Source organism: Balaenoptera ricei, chromosome 3 (assembly GCF_028023285.1).
Source record: "Balaenoptera ricei isolate mBalRic1 chromosome 3, mBalRic1.hap2, whole genome shotgun sequence".
NCBI lineage: Eukaryota > Metazoa > Chordata > Mammalia > Artiodactyla > Balaenopteridae > Balaenoptera > Balaenoptera ricei.
Window position 1 is genome coordinate 167,978,407 of NC_082641.1, and position 19,666 is coordinate 167,998,072.

The following is a 19,666-nucleotide window of genomic DNA, read 5'->3' on the forward strand; positions in this document are numbered from 1 at the left end:
TTGGAATCCAATTTATTAAAATTAAATTGTGTTCTTTTCAGGAATTCTCCTTTTAGGAACTTTCCAAAATAAATGAAATAAAAGTATCAAAACTTAAAATATGTGCTTTCATGTTTTTTGTGGAATTATTTTCTCAAAGATTAGCAACAACAAATGTGATAATGACTGAATAAATTGTGGTACATCCATATCATGGAAACTGCACAGCTACTATAAAGAATGAGTAAAAAATATTCTAGATAATTAGAAGGATCCCCAGAAGAAATTTTGGGAGAAGAACACGACGTTTGGGGGGGAATGTTATAATAAAAATCTGTATTATGGAAAAATTAACAGTGTCCCCAGCATTGCTATATACGTGTACATTAGTGTTTTAAGTGTATTCAATAATATTTTTTCAAGCATTATTGAGATATAATTGACATATAACATTGTGTGTATTTAATGTGTACAATATGATAATTTGATACACATATATATTGCAAAATGTTTACCTCAATAAGGTAAGTCAACAAATCATGCACCTCACATATTTACAATTTTGTTGTTGTTATGGTGAGAACATTAAAGATTTATATTTTGTGCATTTTTTTAGCTTTTTTTCAATTGAAGTATAGTTGATTTTCAACATTGTATTAGTTTCAGGTGTATAACAAAGTGATTTGGTTTTATACATATTTTTTCAGGTTATTTTCCATTATATGTTATTATAAAAGGAGAAGCCACAATGAGATGGTAGGAGGGGCAGAATCACCTTAAAATCAAATATCATATCTGCTGGATGGGTGACTCACAAACTGGAGAAAAATTATACCACAGAAGTCCACCCACTGGAGTGAAGGTTCTGAGCCTCACATCAGGCTTCCCAACCTGTGGGTCCAGCAATAGGAGGAGGAATTCCCAGAGAATCAGATTTTGAAGGCTAGTGGGATTTGATTGCAGGACTTTGACAGGACTAGGGGAAACAGAGACTCCACTCTTGGATGGCACACACAAAGTAGTGTGCACCTCAGGACCCAGGGGGAAGGAGCAGTGACCCCATAGGAGACTGAACCGGACTTACCTGCTAGTGTTGGAGGGTCTTCTGCAGAGGTGGGCGGGGGCGGCTGTGGCTCACCACAGGCACAAGGACACTGGCAGCGGAAGTGCTGGGAAGTACTCCTTGGTGTGAGCCCTCCTGGAGTCTGCCATTAGCCCCACTGAGGAGCCTGTGGGTTCCAGTGCTGGGTTGCCTCAGGCCAAACAACCAAGAGGGAGGGAACTCAGCCCCTCCCATCAGCAGAAAAGTGGATTAAAGTTTTACGGAGCTCTGTCTACCAGAGCAACACCCAGCTCTACCCACCACCAGTCCCGCCCATCAAGAAGCTTGCACAAACCTCTTAGAGAGCCTCATCCACCAGAGAGCAGACAGTAGAAACAAGAACTGCAATCCTGCAGCCTGTGGAATAAAAACCACATTCACAGAAAGATAAACAAAATGAAAAGACAGAGGACTATGTAGCAGATGAAGGAACAAGATAAAAGCCCAGAAAAACTAAATGAAGTGGAGATAAGCAACCTTCCAGAAAAAGAATTCAGAATAATGATAGTGAAAATGATCCAGGACCTCAGAAAAAGAATGGAGGCAAAGATCAAGAAGATACAAGAAATGATTAACAAAGATCTAGAAGAATTAAAGAACAAACACCTAGAAGGATTAAAGAACAAACAAACAGAGATGAACAATACAATAACTGAAATGAAAAATACACTAGAAGGAATCAATGGCAGAAAAACTGAGGCAGAAGAAAGGATAAGTGACCTGGAAGACAGAATCGTAGAATTCACTGCCACAGAACAGAATAAAGAAGAAAGAATGAAAAGAAATGAAGACAGCCTAAGAGACCTCTGGGACAACATTAAACGCAACAACATTCACATTATAGGGATCCCAGAAGGAGAAGAGAGAGAGAAAGGACCTGAGAAAATATTTGAAGAGATTATAGTTGAAAACTTCCCTAACATGGGAAAGAAAATAGCCACCCAAGTCCAGAAAACGCAGAGAGACCCAGGCAGGATAAACCCAAGGAGAAACACACTGAGACATATAGTAATCAAACTGACAAAACTTAAAGACAAAGAGAAATTCTTAAAATCAACAAGGGAAAAGCAACAAATACCATACAAGGGAACTCCCATAAAGTTAACAGCTAATTTCTCAGCAGAAACTCTACAAGCCAGAAGGGAGTGGCACAATATATTTAAAGTGATGAAAGGGAAGAACCTACAACCAAGACTACTCTACCCGGCAAGGATCTCATTCAGATTTGACAAAGAAATCAAAAGCTTTACAGACAAGCAAAAACTAAAAGCCACCAAACCAGCTCTACAACAAATTCTAAAGGAATTCTATAGGCGGGAAACACAGAGAAGAAAAGGACCTACAAAAACAAACCCAAAACAATTAAGAAAATGGTAATAGAAACATGCATATTGATAATTACCTTAAATGTGAATGGATTAAAGGCTCCAACCAAAAGACATAGGTTTGCTGAATGGATATAAAAACAAGACTCATATATATGCTGTCTACAAGGCACCAACTTCAGACCTAGGAACACATACAGACTGAAAGTGAGAGGATGGAAAAAATATTTCATGCAGATGGAAATCAAAAGAAAGCTGGATTAGAAATACTCATTTCAGATAAAATAGACTTTAAAATGAAGAATGTTACAAGAGAAAAGGAAGGACACTACATAATGAACAAGGATCAATCCAAGAAGAAGATATAACAATTATAAATATATATGCACCCAACATAGGAGTACCTCAATACATAAGGCAAATGCTAACAGCTATAAAAGAGGAAATCGACAGTAACACAATAATAGTGGGGGACTTTAACCCTCACTTTCACCAATGTACAGATCATCAAGACAGAAAATTAATAAGGAAACACAAGCTTTAAATGACACAGTAGAACAGATGATTTAATTGGTATTTTTTAACATTTTTATTGGAGTATAATTGCTTTCCAATGGTGTGTGTGTGTTAGTTTCTGCTGTATAACAAAGTGAATCAGCTATACATATACATATATCCCCATATCTCCTCCCTCTTGCATCTCCCTCCTACCCTCCCTATCCCACTCCTCTAGGTGGTCACAAAGCACCAAGCTGATCTCCCCCAAGTTGATCTCCCTGAGCTATGTGGCTGCTTCCCACTAGCTATCTATTTTACACTTGGTAGTGTATATATGTCCATGCCACTTCTCACTTCATCCCAGCTTACCCTTCCCCCTCCCCCTGTCCTCAAGTCCATTCTCTATGTCTGCGTCTTTATACTGTCCTGCTCCTAGGTTCTTCAGAACCTTTATTTTTTTTTTAGATTCTATATATATGTGTTAGCATATGGTATTGTTTTTCTCTTTCTGACTTACTTCATTCTGTATGACAGTCTCTAGGTCCATCCACCTCACTACAAATAACTCAATTTCATTTCTTTTTATGGTTGAGTAATATTCCATTGTACATATGTGCCACATCTTTAACCATTCATTAGTTGATGGACACTTAGGTTGCTTCCATGTCCTGGCTATTGTAAATAGAGCTGCAATGGACATTGTGGTACATGACTCTTTTTGAATTATGGTTTTCTCAGGGTATATGACCAGTAGTGGGATTGCTGGGTCATATGTTAGTTCTATTTTTAGTTTTTTGAGAAACCTCCATAATGTTCTCCATAATGGCTGTATCAATTTACATTCCCACTAATAGTGCAAGGGGGTTCCCTTTTCTCCACACTCACTTTCACATTTATTGCTTGTAGATATTTTGATGATGGGGATTCTGACTGGTGTGGGGTGATACCTCATTGTAGTTTTGATTTGCATTTCTGTAATGATTAGTGATGTTGGGCATCCTTTCATGTGTTTATTGGCAATGTGTATATCTTCTTTGGAGAAATGTCTATTTAGGTCTTCTGCCCATTTTTGGATTAGGTTGTTTAATTTTTTGATATTGAGCTGCATGAGCTGTTTGTATATTTTGGAGATTAATCCTTTGTCAGATGCTTCATTAGCAAATATTTTCTCGATTCTGAGGTTTGTCTTTTTGTCTTGTTTATGGTTTCTTTTGCTATGCAAAAGCTTTTAAGTTTCATTAGGTCCCATTTGCTTATTTTTGTTTTTATTTCCATTTCTCTTGGAGACGGGTCAAAAAGGATCTTACTGTGATTTATGTCATAGAGTGTTCTGCCTAGGTTTTCCTCTAAGAGTTTGATAGTGTCTGGCCTTACCTTTAGGGCTTTAATCCATTTTGACTTTATTTTTGTGTATGGTGTTAAGGAGTGGTCTAATTTCATTTTTTTACATGTAGCTGTCCAGTTTTCCCAGCACCACTTATTGAAGAGGCTGTCTTTTCTCCATTGTATATTCTTGCCTCCTTTATCAAAGATAAGGTGACCATATGTGTGTGGGTTTATCTCTGGGCTTTCTATCCTATTCCATTGATCTATATTCCTGTTTTGTGCCAGTACCATACTCTCTTGATTACAGTAGCTTTGTAGTATAGTCTGAAGTCAGGGAGCCTGATTGCTCCAGCTTCATTTTTCTTTCTCAAGATTGCTTTGGCTATTCAGGGTCTTTTGTGTTTCCATACAAATTGTGAAATTTTTTTGTTCTAGTTCTGTGAAAAATGCCAGTGGTAGTTTGATAGGGATTGCAATGAATCTGTAGATTGCTTTGGGTAGTACAGTCATTTTCACAATGTTGATTCTTCCAATCCAAGAACATGGTATATCTCTCCATGTGTTCGTATCATTTTTAATTTCGTTCATCAGTGTCATAGTTTTCTGCGTACAGGTTTTTTATGTCCTTAGGTAGGTTTATTCCCAGGTATTTTATTCTTTTTGTTTCAGTGGTAAATGGGAGTGTTTCCTTAATTTCTCTTTCAGATTTTTCATCATCAGTGTATAGGAATGCAAGGGATTTCTGAGCATTAATTTTGTATCCTGCTACTTTACCAAATTCATTGATTAGCTCTAGTAGTTTTCTGGTAGCATCTTTAGGATTCTCTATGTATATTACCATGTCATCGGCAAACAATGACAGCTTTAGTTCTTCTTTTCCAATTTGGATCCCTTTTATTTCTTTTTCTTCTCTGATTGCTGTGGCTAAAATTTCCAAAACTATTTTGTATAATAGTAGTGAGAGTGGGCAAATCTTGTCTTGTTCCTGATCTTAGTGGAAATGGTTTCAGTTTTTCACCATTGAGGATGATGTTGGCTGTGTGTTTGTCATATATGGCCTTTATTATGTTGAGGTAAGTTCCCTCTATGCCTACTTTCTGGAGGGTTTTTATCATAAATGGTGTTGAATTTTGTCAAAAGCTTTTTCTGCATCTATTGAGACAATCATATGGTTTTTCTCCTTCCTTTTCTTAATATGGTTTATCACATTGATTTGCATATATTGAAGAATCCTTGCATTCCTGGGATAAACCCCACTTGATCATGGTGTATGATCCTTTTAATGTGCTGTTGGATTCTATTTGCTAGTGCTCTGTTGAGGATTTTTGCATCTATGTTCATCAGTGATATTGGCCTGTAGTTTTCTTTCTTTGTGACATCTTTGTCTGGTTTTGGTATCAGGATGATGCTGGCCTCGTAGAATGAGTTTGGGGGTGTTCCTCCCTCTGCTATATTTTGGAAGAATTTGAGAAGGATAGGTGTTATCTCTTCTCTAAATATTTGATAGAATTCGCCTGTGAAGCCATCTGGTCCTGGGCTTTTGTTTGTTGGAAGATTTTTTTTTAATTAATTAATTTATTTATTTTTGGCTGCATTGGGTCTTTGTTGCTGCGTGGGCTTTCTCTAGTTGTGGCGAGCGTGGCCCACTCTTCGCTGCAGTGCGCAGGCCTCTCACTGCAGTGGCCTCTCCTGCTGCGGAGCATGGACTCTAGGCATGTGGGCCTCAGCAGTTGTGGCACATGGGCTCAGCTACCGTGGCTCACGGGCTCTAGAGCACAGGCTCAGCAGCTATGGCGCACAGGCTTAGCTGTTCCGTGGCATGTGGGATCTTCCTGGACCAGGGCTTGAACCCATGTCCCCTACATTGGCAGGCGGATTCTTAACCAATGAGCCACCAGGGAAGTCCCTGTTGGAAGATTTTTAATCACAGTTTCAATTTCAGTGCTTGTGACTTGTCTGTTTATGTCTTCTATTCCTTCCTGGTTCAGTCTCGGAACATTGTGCTTTTCTAAGAATTTGTCCATTTCTACCAGGTTTTCCATTTTATTGGCATATAGTTGCTTGCAGTAATCTCTCATGATCCTTTGTATTTCTTCAGTGTCAGTTGTTACTTCTCCTTTTTCATTTCTAATTCTATTGATTTGAGTCTTCTCCATTTTTTTCTTGATGAGTCTGGCTAATGGTTTATCAATTTTGTTTATCTTCTCAAAGAACCAGCTTTAAGTTTTATTGATCTTTGCTATCGTTTCCTTCATTTCTTTTTCATTTGTTTCCGATCTGATCTTTATGATTCCTTTCCTTCTAACTTTGGGGGTTTTTGTTCTTCTTTCTCCAATTGCTTTAGGTGTAAGGTTAGGTTGTTTATTTGAGATGTTTCTTGTTTCTTAAGGTAGGATTGTACTGCTATAAACTTCCCTCTTAGAACCGCTTTTGCTACATCCCATAGGTTTTGGGTCATCGTGTATTCATTGTCATTTGTTTCTAGGTATTTTTTGATTTCCTCTTTGATTTCTTCAGTGATGTCTTGGTTATTTAATAGTGTATTGTTTAGCTTCCATGTGTTTGTATTTTTTTACAGATTTTTTCCTGTAATCGATATGTAGTCTCATAGCGTTGTAGTCGGAAAAGATACTTGATACGATTTCAATTTTCTTAAATTTACCAAGGCTTGATTTGTGACCCAAGATATGATCTATCCTGGAGAATGTTCCATGAGCACTTGAGAAGAAAGTGTATTCTGTTGCTTTTGGATGGAATGTCCTATAAATATCAATTAAGTCCATCTTGTTTAATGTATCATTTAAAGCTTGTGTTTCCTTATTTATTTTCATTTTGGATGATCTGTCTATTGGTGAAAGTGGGGTGTTAAAGTCCCCTACTATGATTGTGTTACTGTTGATTTCCCCTTTTATGGCTGTTAGCATTTGCATTATGTATTGAGGTGTTCCTGTGTTGGGTGCATAAATATTTACAATTGTTATACCTTCTTCTTGGATTGATCCCTTGATCATTATGTAGTATCCTTCTTTGTCTCTTGTAATAGTCTTTATTTTAAAGTCTATTTTGTCTGTTATGAGAATTGCTACCCCAGCTTTCTTTTGATTTCCACTTGCATGGAATATCTTTTTCCATCCCCTCAATTTCAGACTGTATGTGTCCCTAGGTCTGAAGTGGGTCTCTTGTAGACAGCATATATATGGATCTTGTTTTTGTATCCGCTCAGTGAGATTGTGTCTTTTGGTTGGAACATTTAATCTATTTACATTTAAGGTAATTATCGATATATATGTTCCTATTACCGTTTTCTTAATTGTTTTGGGTTTGTTATTGTAAGTCTTTTCCTTCCCTTTTGTTTCCTGTCTAGAGAAATTCCTTTAGCATTTGTTGTAAAGCTGGTTTGGTGGTGCTGAATTCTCTTAGCTTTTGCTTGTCTGTAAAGATTTTAATATCTCCATTGAATCTGAATGAGATCCTTGCTGGGTAGAGTAATGATGGTTGTAGGTTTTTCCCTTTCATCACTTTAAATATGTCCTGCCACTCCCTTCTGGCTTGCAGAGTTTCTGCTGAAAGATAAGCTGTTAACCTTATGGGGATTCCCTTGTATGTTAGTTGTTGCTTTTCCCTTGCTGCTTTTAATATTTTTTCTTTGTATTTAATTTTGGAAGTTTGATTAATATGTGTCTTGGAGTGTTTATCCTTATATTTATCCTGTATGGGGCTCTCTGCCATTCCTGGACTTGATTAACTATTTCCTTACCCATATTAGGGAAATTTTGAACTATAATCACTTCAAATATTTTCTCAGTCCCTTTTGTTTTCTCTTCTTCTTCTGAGACCACTATAATTTGAATGTTGGTGTATTCAATGTTGTCCCAGAGGTCTCTGTGATTGTCCTCAATTCTTTTCCTTCTTTTTTCTTTATTCTGCTCTGTGGTAGTTATTTCCACTATTTTATCTTCCAGGTCACTTCTCTGTTTTCTGCCTCAGTTATTCTGGTATTGATTCCTTCTAGAGAATTTTTAATTTCATTTATTGTGTTGTTCATCATTGTTTGTTTGCTCTTCACTTCTTCTAGGTCTTCGTTAAACGTTTGTTGTATTTTTTCCATTCTATTTCCAAGATTTTGGATCATCTTTACTATCATCACTCTGAATTCTTTTTCAGGTAGACTGCCTATTTCCTCTACATTTGTTTGGTCTGGTGAGTTTTTGCCTTGCTCCTTCATCTGCTGTGTATTTCTCTGTCTTCTCATTTTGCTTAACTTACTGTGTTTGGGGTCTCCTTTTCACAGGCTGCAGGTTCGTAGTTCCCATTGTTTTTGCTGTCTTCCCCCAGTGGGTAAATTTGGTTCAGTGGGTTGTGTAGGCTTCCTGGTGGTGGGGACTGATGCCTGTGTTCTGGTGGATGAGGTTTGAACTTTTCTTTCTGGTGGGCAGGACCACATCCCGTGGTGTGTTTTTGGTTGTATGTGAACTTGTTATGATTTTAAGCAGCCTCTCTTCTAATGAGTGTGTTTTTTGTTCCTGTCCTGCTAGTTGTTTGGCATAGGGTGTCCAGTACTGTAGCTTGCTGGTCGTTGAGTGGAGCTGGATCTTAGCATTGAGATGGAGATCTCTGGGAGAGCTTTTGCCATTTGGTATTATGCAGGGCCAGGAGGTCTCTGGTGGACCCGTATCCTGAACTCGGCTCTCCCACCTCAGAGGCTCAAGCTTGACACCAGGGCAGAGCACTAAGACCCTGTCAGCAACATGGCTCAGAAGAAAAGGGAGAAAAAGAACGAAAGAAAGAAAGAAAGAAAGAAAGAAAGAAAAACAAATAAATAAATAAAAGGAAATAAAGTTATTAAACTAGAAAAAAATATTAAAAATAAAATACAAAAAAGAAAAAACGAAAGAGAGCACCAATCCAAAAAACAAATCCACCAATGATAAAAAGCACTAAAAACTATCAAAAAAAAAAAAAAAGGGGACAGTCAGAACCCTAGGGCAAAATGGCAAATGGAAAGCTATATAGACAAAATCACACAGAGAAGCATACACATACCCACTCAGAAAAAGAGAAAAAGGAAAAAAAAAAAAAAAAAAAAATATATATATATATATATATATATATATATATAAAGGAAGAGAACAACCAAATCAATAAATAAGTCTACCAATGATAATAAGTTGTAAGTACTAAAGTAATTTAAACAAAAAACCAGAGGCTAATTAGATGTAGAAAGCAAGCCCCAAGTCTACAGTTGCTCCCAAAGTCCACAGCCTCAATTTTGGGATGATTCGTTGTCTATTCAGGTATTCCACAGATGCAGGGTATATCCAGTTGATTGGGGCAATTTAATCTGCTGCTCCTGAGGCTGCTGGGGGAAATTTCCCTTTCTCTTCTTTGTTCGCACAGCTCCTGGTGTTCAGCTTTGGATTTGGCTCCGTCTCTACATGTAGGTCACCTGAGGGCGTCTGTTCCCCACCCAGACAGGACAGGGTTAAAGTAGCAGTTGATTAGGGTGCTGTTGCTCACTCAGGCCGGGGGGAGGGAGGGGTACAGGATGCAGGACGAGCCTGTGGTGGCAGAGGCCGGCATTACGTTGCAACAGCCTGAGGCATGCCGTGTGTTCTCCTGGGGAAGTTGTCCCTGGATCATGGGACTCAGCCAGTGGCAGGCTGCACAGGATCCTGGGAGGGGAGGTGTGGATAGTGACCTGTGCTTGCACACAGGCTTCTTGGTGGCTGCAGCAACAGCCTTATCGTTTAATGCCCATCTCTGGTGTACACACTGATAGCCGCAGCTCACGCCCCTCTCTGGAGCTGGTTTAGGCATTGCTCTGAATCCCCACCCTTTGTGCACCCTGAAACAATGGTCTCTTGCCTCTTAGGCAGTTCCAGACTTTTTCCCGGACTCCCTCCCTGCTAGGTGTGGCACACTAGCTCCCTCCAGGCGGTGTTCACGCAGCCAACCCCAGTCCTCTCCCTGGGACCTGAACTCCGAAGCCTGAGCCTCAGCTCTTCCTAAAGAGAGTTGCAGATGGAAATAGATTAAAAGGTAGGAGTAGGGAAAAAATTAAAAAATAAGAAAAGAATCTTCTTGCTTTGAAGAAAACATACTTTTTTATACTTAAAGGAGCTCTGTGGATTGAGCAACATAACTGAGAAAAGACTAGCACTTATACAGACCCTGGAAAAAGTGTTACAACCCCAAGGATACAGAAAACCATCTACAATTTTTCTTTTTTTTCTTTTTTTTTTTTTTTAAGAATGTGTTTTACTTTTTTTTTTTTTTTTAATAATGAAGCTGCTTTTCTTTCTTTTTTTTTTTTTTAATTTAGGAAAGGCTCTTTTATTTATTTATTTATTTATTTATTTATTTTTGGCTGTGTTGGGTCTTCGTTTCTGTGCGAAGGCTTCCTCTAGTTGCAGCAAGCGGGGGCCACTCTTCATCGCGGTGCGCAGGCCTCTTCACTATCGCGGCCTCTCTTGTTGTGGAGCACAGGCTCCAGACGCGCAGGCTCAGTAGTTGTGGCTCACGGGCCTAGTTGCTCCGCGGCATGTGGGATCTTCCCAGACCAGGGCTCGAACCCGTGTCCCCTGCATTAGCAGGCAGATTCTCAACCACTGCGCCACCAGGGAAGCCCCAATTTTTCTTTTTTAAAAGGATAAAAAATAGGTGGACTTCAGAGAGCTCATCTTTAATAATGAATACAGGAGAAAATGAAGTTTCTTTTCAAAGTCCTAAAAAAGGCAAGCGAGAACCTAGAATTTATTATCCAGGCAATTATCATTAATATATGAAAGAAAATAAGTATATTTTTAGATGTCTAAGGATGCTGACATTATACCTACCATGTTTAGAACTTCTTTTAAAGATTTGCTTAATTAGGTACTATTGTATGTCAAGTAGTAAGTCCAAGAATGGAGATAACATGATAGTTAAGAAGCAGTGGTTAGAAAAGAGAGAGTGATTATTAAAGGAACTTACAGTTATGTCTAAAGAGTTGTAAATTTAGGAAGACACAAATTTCCAAAACAAAAATGGTCATTTAACTGTGAAGTCTGATCTCTTTTATCTGTGATCATCAGAAACTTAGGTTGCTCTGGATGTGAAAGGCAGGTGATTTCAATAGGTCTTCCAGGCCTCTAGGTAGAGAATGTGGTATAAACAAAGTATAGAGACAGGAAATGGGCACATACCCAGAGAAAAACATAATTCAAAAAGACACATGCACCCCAATGTTCATTGCAGCACTATTTACAGTAGCCAGGTCATGGAAGCAACCTAAATGCCCATTGACAGACAAATAGATAAAGAAGCTGTGGTACATATATACAATGGAATATTACTCAGCCATAAAAAAGGAACGAAATTGAGTCATTTGTAGACACGTGGATGGACCTAGACATTGTCATACAGAGTGAAGTACGTCAGAAAGAGAAAAACAAATATCATATATTAATGCATATATGTGAAATCTAGAAAAATGTTACAGATGAACCAGTTTTCAAGGTAGAAATAGAGACACAGATGTAGAAAACAAACATATGGACACCAAAAGGGGAAAGCAGGGGTGGGGGGTGATGGTTGTGGGATGAATTGGGAGATTGGGATTGACATATATACACTAATATGTATAAAATCGGTAACCAACAGAACCTGCTGTGTACAAAGTAAATTAAAAATAAATAAATAAATAAAAAATAATGATGTTAAAAAAATAGTAGGGGACTTAAATATCTCACCTTCAACAATGGATAGATCATCCTGACAGAAATTAGAATGGAAAAAATACACTTAAACTGTACAATATAATAAATGGAACTAACAAACATCTCTAGAACATTCCAGAAACCTCCTAACACAGAAACCACTGGAACCAGATGGCTTTACTGGCAAATTCTACCAAATATTTAAAGAAGTAATGACAATCCTTCTCAAACTCTTCCAAAACACTGAAGAGGAGGGAACACTTCCAAACTCAATTTATAAAGCCAGAATTATCCTGACACCAAAGCCTGATAAGAGCACTAAAAGAATGGAAAACTATAGACCATTATCCCTGATTAACATAGATGAAAAATTCTCAACAAAATACTAACAAACAAAATTTGAAAACTCATTAAAAAGATTATACACCATAACCGAGTAGAATTTATCCCTAGGATGCAAGGATAATTCAACATATGTAAATCAATAAATGTGATACCCCACATTAGTGGAATGAAAGATAAAAATTATAGGATCACCTCAATAGATGCAGAAAAGTATTTGAGAAAATACATCTTTTCATGACAAAACCCCTAACATATTAGATATAGAAGAAACATATATCAACATAATAAATACTATATGACAATGCCAGAGCTAACATACTCAATGGAGTATAATTTATTTTTTAATTATAAAACAGAAAAATTGAAAGATTTTCCTGTAAGGTTAGGAACAAGACGAGGGTGCCCAGGCTTACCACTATTATTCAACATAGTATTGAAGGAAGTCCTAGCTATAGCAATCAGGCAAGGCAAAGAAATAAAAGGTTTTCAAACCAGAAAGAAAGAAATAAAATTGCCATTATTTGCAGATGACATGATCTTACATATTGAAAATCTCGAAGACTCAATGAAAAAGCTATAGGATCTAATCAATGAATTCAGTCAAGTTGCAGCATATAAGATCAATACACAGAAATCAGTTGCATTTCTATATAATAGCAATGAAACATCTGAAAAAGAAATTTTAAAAAGCTATCATATTCACAATAACATCAAAAACAATAAAATACATAGGAATACAAAGAAGTGAAAAGTTTTGTACAATGAAAACTACAAGACTTTGTTGAAAGAAACCAAAGACAGAAACAAATAGAAAAATATCTGTGTTCATGAATTGGAAGAGTTAATATTGTTAAAATATCCATGTTGCCCAAAACCATCTATAGATTCAATGCAATCACTATCATATTTTGTTTGCTTTGTCCTCTTCCTCTTTTTTCCCTTCAAAATTCCCTGTGCATTTCTTCCAGATGTTTCTTTCACTTAGGCCTGGGCTCTCCTGGTAGCCTCCTCTAGGCTTTGCCCTCCCCAGGAGCCTAAGGAGAGAAGCCTGGACTGAATGCAGCTTGAGGCCTCAGCACCAAGCAGGGCTAAAAAAATCACATCCCAGGCCCTTCTTTGTTACATCCAAGCCCCGGGAGCCAAGCCAGCTCAAGCCAGGAGCAGCTGAGAAAGATCAAGTTGGAAAAACTCACTGACTTAAGGCTGAGTGGAAATGAGAATCACAGACCGTGGTCACTAGAAAAGCTCTGGACATAGTCATGAGGGATGCATGGGGGTCAGAACCAGAAATGGGTGGCTGGAAGGAAAGCAAGCTCCTGGGAAATTTCCTTGTCCTCATGCTTCTTGCCATCTGTCTCTGCTGCCATGCTTCCAATTTCTTACTAACTGGTCCTCATCACTTGCTTTCCTGACAACCTCACCTATCCAAAACCAAAGGGCCCAATGACATTTATCACACAAATAGAAAAAAAGAATGCTAAATGTGTATGGAACCACAAAAGACCCCAAATAGCCAAAGCAATCATGAGAAAGAAGAAAAACAGATATCACACTTCCTGATTTCAAAGCTATAGAATTTAAAACAGCACGGTACTGACATAAAAATAGACCCAGAGACCATTAGAACTGAATAGAGGCCTCAGAATTAAACCCCAATAAATGCAGGCAACCTATATTTGACAAGAGAGTGAAGAACACCCAAGGGGGAAAGGATAGTCTCTTCAACAAATGGTGTGGTGAAAACATGAAGAAAAATAAAATTGGACTCTTATCTTGCACCACTCACAATAATTGACTCAACATAGATCAAAGACTTAAACATAAAACTTGATACCACAAAACACCTAAAAGCAAATATGGGGGGAAAGCTCTTCAACATTGGCAGTGATTTTTTTGAATATGACACCAAAAGTAAAAAGAATGAAAGAAACAAATCAATGAGTAGAACTACACCAAAATAAAAAGCTTCTGCCCTGCAAAAGAAACAACAAAATGAAAAGGAAACACATATGGGTAGGATCTGAATGACAGAGTAGAAATATCCTGAGCTGATTTCCTCCCATGGACACACCAAAACTACAAATACATATAGAATGACTGTCTCTGAGAATGACTTGAAGATTGGTAGAGCAAATATCTACGATTAAGGATATTAAGAAAAAAACACATTGAGACAGGTAGGAAGGACAAAGGCACAATCTAGTCAGGACGCACACCCCTGGTGCATTGACCCACAAGCAGGAGAGGATATCATGAACTAGGAAGTTTGCATCATGCATACCGGCCCTGGGGGCCTGGCCCAGAAGTTGAGCCTCCAAAATGCCTGGCTTTGAAAGCCAGCAGGGCTTACACTCAGGAGAGCCAGAAAGTTGTAGGAAACCAGGATCCTGCTATTAAAGGGCTTGTGCACAAACCAACTCACTCCAAGTCCCAACACAGAGGCAGTAGTTTGAAAGGTTCCTGGTGCTCCAGCAACCCTGACAAGGCTGCCCCAGCATGCCTCAAAGCCTGTGCCTGCTTCAGCACCAGCCACCCCATCAAGACAACCACAGCTGGCCTGGCATATCCAGGGACCTCTATCACTCATGCTCACTCTAGCTCCAGCCATGGCAACCTGAGCGCACAAGGCAACCTCAGCCCAGCCCAGTGCACTCTGAGAAAAGTCTGGCCTGCACTTGCTCAGCTATAGCCACCCAACCAAGTTTCACTCTCACCAGGCTGGCCCAGTATACCCTGTGAAAAACCCCAACTAGTGCCCATTCTAGCTCCAGCCATTCTGCCAATGTGGCCCTGTCTCAGCTCAGCACACCCCGTGAAAAACCTGACTTGTGCCCACTCCAGATGCAATGTCCACCAAGGCATCCTTGGCTCATTCCAGCACACCTTGAGAAAGCTCCTCCAGACTGCACCTACTCCAGCTACATCCATCCCACAAAGGTGACCTTAGTGACCAACCCCCCATTCGTAACCACTTCAGAAACAGTTGTCCTACAAAGGTGACTCAGGCCTTGCACATCCCAGGAAACACTGGCTTGTGCCTGCTCCAGCCCCATCCAGCCTGATGAGAATCAGGAACATGTAGTCTGCATATGGGGTGTTCCTACACAAGGCCATGCCTTCAAGACTAGAAAAGGAAACTAGTTTCCAAGTTCATAGAAACAAACACAGAAAGTCAAACAAAATGAGGAGGCAGAGGAATATGTTCCAAACAAAAGAACAAGATAATCTAATGAAATGGAGATAAGTAATATGCCTAATAAAGGGTTTCAGTAATGATCATAAAGATGTTCACCAAACTCAGGAGAAAATACAGGAACTCAGTGAGAACTTCAACCGAGTTAGAACCAAACCAGCTGAAGAATATAATAACTGAAGTGAAAAATACACTGTGAAAACAGCAGATTGGATGATATGGAAGAATTCATAAGCTACTTGGAAGACAATAGTGGGAAATCCCCAATCAGAACAGGAAAAAAAAAAAAACCAAACTAAAATTTGAGGAATAGTTTAAGGGACTTCTGAGAGAATGTCAAAAATGTCAACATATGCATTATAGAAATCCCAGAAAGAGAAGAGAGAGAGAAAGTGGCAAAAATTTTATTTGAAGAAATAATAGCTAAAAACTTCCCTAATGTGGGGAGAATACCTAGGTCCAAGAAGCACAGAGTCCCAAACATGACGAACCCAAAGAGATCCACACGGAGATATATCATAATTAAAATGGCAAAAGTTAAAGATAAAGGAAGAATTTTAAAGGTAGCCAGAGAAACCGAGCTAGTCACATGCAAGGAAAAACTGATGAGGCTATCAGCTGATTTTTCAGCAAGAACCAGGCCAGATGGAGACATATGATGTATTTAAAGTGCTGAAAGGAAAAACTTTACAACAAAGACTACTCTATTCAGCAAGGTTATCACTGAGACTTGAAGGAAAGATAAAGTATTTCCCACAAAAGCAAAATTAAAGGGGTTCATCACCACTAACCAGGCCAAACCAGGAATGTTAAGTATCTTCTTTAAGTGGAAAAGAAAAGACAATAAATAGATATATGAAAATGTACAAAAGAAAAAAATCTCACTGGTAAAGGAAAATATATAATAAAGTCAGTGGATCAGGCACTTAAAATGCTAGTGCAAAGGTTCAAAGACAAAAGTGTAAAAGAAACTATAACTACATTGAGTAAAAAGATGTAAAATATAACATCTATTACATAAAAAACGTGGGATAAGGGAGTAAAAATGTACTGATTTTAGAATGTCTTTGAACTCAAGTAACTATCTGCTAAAGTAAACTAATATATGTAACTATAACTATATATATATAGGTATATATAACTGTATATGTATGTGTGTGTGCATATATATATATATATATATATATATATATATATATATACATATATATAGAGAGAGAGAGAGAGAGATTGATATGTATGAACCTCACAGTAACCACAAACCAAAGACCTACAATAGAGACACAAAAAATAAAGAGAAACAATCAAACTATAACACTAAAAAAAAAAAAAATTACCAAACCACAAGGGAAAACACTAAAAGAAGAGGAAAACTACAAGAAAATCACAAAACTCTTTTTAATAGCAATAAGTTCATATCTATCAATAGTCACTTTAAATATAAATGGACTAAGGAATTCCTTGTTTGTCCAATGGTTAGGACTCCATGCTCTCACTGCTGAGGACCAGAGTTCAATCCCTGGTCAAGGAACTAAGATCTCACAAGCCACATGGTATGGCCTAAAAAAAAAAGTAAATATAAATGGACTAAATGTTCCAATCAAAAATATGGTGGATGAATGGATAAACAAACAAAACCCATCTATATGCTGCTACAAGACTCACGTCAGATCTTAAACACGCACAGACAAAGTGAAAGATGCCAAAAGATATTCCAATTAAATGGAAGTTAAAAGAAAGCTGGCATAGCAAAAGTCATATCAGACAAAATAGATATTAAAACTATGAATGTAGCAAAAGAAAAAGAGGGCAGTAAATAATGATAAAAGGGTCAATCCAAGAAGTGGATATAAACTTTGTAAAAATGTATTCACTGATCATAGGAGCATTAAATATAGAAAGATAATATTAACAGGTGTAAAGGGGAAAATTGACAGTAATACAATGATAGTAGTGGACTTTAACACCACATTTGCATCAATGGACTGATCATCCAGACAGATATCAATAAGGAAACAAAGGCCTTAAAAGACAAAATAGACCAGATTGCTTTAGAGATATATACAGAATATTCCATCCAAAAACTGCAGAATACACAATCTTTTCAATTGCAGAAGGACCATTCCCCAGGATAGATCACATTTTAGGTCACAAAACAAGTCTCAATAAATTTAAGAAAATTGAAAATATTAAGCATCTTTTCTGACCACAACAGTATGAAACTAGAAATCAATTACAAAAAGAAATCTGGAAAAAACATAAACACATGGATCCTAAACAACATGCTATTAAACAACCAATAGGTCAATGAAGAAATCAAAGAGGATATCCAAAAATACCTTGCAACAAATAAAAATGAAACACAACTTTCTAAAATCTGTGTGATGCAGCAAAAGCAGTTTTAGGTGGGAAGTTCATTTCAATATAGGCCTACCTTCGGAAACAAGAAAAGTCTCAAATAAACAATCCAACTTTCCACCTAAACAAACTAGGAAAAGAAAAACAAGCAAAGCCCAAAGTTAGTAGAAAGAAGGAAATAATGAAGATCAGAGCAGAAATAGAAGGGGATATATGTATACATATAGCTGATTCACTTTCTTTGTACAGCAGAAACTAACACAATATTGAAAAGCAACTATACTCCAATTAAAAAAAAAAAAGAGAGACCAAAATATAGGAAGATCAATGAAACTAAGAACTAGTTCTTTGAAAAGATAAACAAAATTGATTAGACTTTATACAGACTCATCAGGAAAAGAGAAGGGCAAAATAAATAAAAGAGAAGTTACAAACTTACCATAGAAATACTTACAATCATAAAAGTCTACTACAAACAATTATATGCCAACAAATTACACAAACTAGAAGAAAAGGGTAACTTTCTAGAACCATGCCATCTTCTAAGACTGAATCAGGAAAGAAATGAAAACATGAATAGACCAATTATTAGTAATGAAATTAAATCAGTGATCCAAAAACTCCCAGAAACAAATGTCCAGGACCGAACAGCTTCACAAGGGTATTCTACCAAACATTTAAAGAAAAGTTAATACCAGTCCTTCTCAAACTATTTCAAAAAATTGAAGAGGAAGGAATGCTTACAAACTCATTCTACAGGGTCAACATCACCCTGATACCAAAACCAGACAGAAACACCACAAAAAAAGATATCACAGGCCAATATCCCTGATGAACACAAATGCAAAAATCCTCAACAAGTATTATCAAACAAAACAACAACATATTATAAGATAATACAGAATGATTGAGTGGGATTAATTCCAGGGATGCAAGGATGGTTCAATATCTACAAATCAATCAATGTGGTATACCACATTAACAAAACAAAGGTGAAAAATCATCACAATAATCTCAATAGATGCAGAAAAAGCATTTGAGAAAATTCAATATGTATTTATAATAAAAACTTGCCACAAAGTGAATACAGAAGGAGCCTCAACATAATAAAGGCCATATATGACAAACCCATAGCCAACATAATACTCAATGATGAAAAGAGAAAAGCTTTCCCTCTATAATCAGGAATAAGACAAGAATGCCCACTCTCACCACTTTTATTCAAAATAGTATTCTATGTTACAGGCATAGCAATCAGAGAGTAAAAGCAAATAGAAGGAATTCAAATTGAAAAGGAAGAAACAAAACTATCACTATTGGCAGATAACATGATTTTATATATATATATATATATATATATAAAACCCTAAAGGCTCTACAAAAACAAAAACTATTAGAACTAATAAATGAATTCAGTAAAATTAAAGAATACAAAATTGGGCTTCCCCTGTGGCGCAGTGGCTGAGAGTCTGCCTGCCAATGCAGGGCACGCGGGTTCGAACCCTGGTCTGGGAGGATCCCTCATCCCACATCCCGCATGCTGCGGAGCGGCTGGGCCCTTGAGCCACAATTGCTGAGCCTGCGTGTCTGGAGCCTGTGCTCCGCAACAAGAGAGGCCGTGATGGTGAGAGGCCCACGCACCGCGATGAAGAGTGGCCCCTGCTCTCCGCAACGGGGGAAAGCCCTCGCACAGAAACGAAGACCCAACACAGCCAAAAATTAAATTAATTAATTAATTAATTTTAAAAAAAAGAATACAAAATTAACATACAGAAAAAGGTTGCATTTCTATACAATAACAACAATCTATCAGAAAGAGAAATGAAGAAAACCCATTTATATG